The 1,083-nt window shown below is 29.8% G+C and overlaps 1 long non-coding RNA gene across 1 annotated transcript; it reads left to right on the top strand.

The window, feature by feature from the left end:
• Positions 1-169: 169 nt before the first annotated feature.
• On the top strand, positions 170-749 carry LOC140921051 (uncharacterized). Its single transcript, XR_012163894.1, has 2 exons — positions 170-252; positions 344-749. It is a non-coding gene; the product is annotated as an uncharacterized lncRNA (long non-coding RNA).
• Positions 750-1,083: the final 334 nt, after the last annotated feature.

The following is a 1,083-nucleotide window of genomic DNA, read 5'->3' as shown; positions in this document are numbered from 1 at the left end:
TATATATATATATATATATATATATATATATATATATATTCATGCTCTAATAATCACATTTATTCATTCGATAGTGCCTTAAAAGTTTATCGAGCTCAAAGAGGTGCTAAAGTGTCGAAGCAGAAGTCTAATAACATTACATGGATCTCAATAAAGTGCCCTCGTCAAACAAATAACATCGACTGTGGGTACTACATATTGAGATTCATGAAGGAGATTGTTGAGAAGAATAAAACTATTATCCCAGAAACGGTACGGTATTTGCATTATATGATTTTCATATATAAATTATCTATATATTTGATACTAACTTAATATAATATGTTCAATTTTTATATTGCAGTACTTTGACAATTCCAGTCCATCATATTCTGAGGAAGATCTGATGGAATTAAAGGAAGACTGGTGTCAGTATGTGCTTGACATGCAAATTATTTGATTTTCTGGGAAATAGCTTGCTGCTGGGCAAGGGATCTGAATATTATATGGTAGCTAGTGCATATAATGTATATTCTGTTAGTTATTATATGTAAATGATCATAGGACACAATATATGAACATGCATATGGATCTGAATGTAGTTTAGGTTGTAAATTAGGTTATATATATATACGTATCTGAATGTAGTTAATTAGGTTGTAAATTAGGTTGTATATATGTATCTGAATGTAGTTACTTAGGTTGTAAATTACAGAGTTACAGAGTTACATATATGTTAATAAAGTTACAGAGTTCTGATTTCTGTTCTACTGATTGTGTGAACTGCCTATGGTATTTGAATATGTTTTGTTGTTGTGTACACTGATTGTGAAGTGATTTTGGATCAAAATAATTTTGGATACAAAGATAAAAGACAGCACTTTTTTAAAAAAATGCCATAAAAAGCTAAAAAGCGTTTTTCATTTCAAATAATTAATTTATAGCGTTTAAAAAAAAAACACACACATTTTACAGCGCTATTTTTAAAAAGCGCTGTAAAATGTTGTTCTAAAGCGCTTTAATGGTGCACCTTTTACAGCGCTTTCGTGAGAAAGCGCTGTAAAATGCAGACCCATAATATGAAATTATGGGTGGGCATTTTAC

The sequence above is a fragment of the Cicer arietinum genome, chromosome 7 (assembly GCF_000331145.2).
Source record: "Cicer arietinum cultivar CDC Frontier isolate Library 1 chromosome 7, Cicar.CDCFrontier_v2.0, whole genome shotgun sequence".
Taxonomy (NCBI): Eukaryota; Viridiplantae; Streptophyta; class Magnoliopsida; order Fabales; family Fabaceae; genus Cicer; species Cicer arietinum.
The sequence above is the reverse complement of the archived record's forward strand: the minus strand, read 5'-3'. Positions and strand labels throughout refer to the sequence as shown.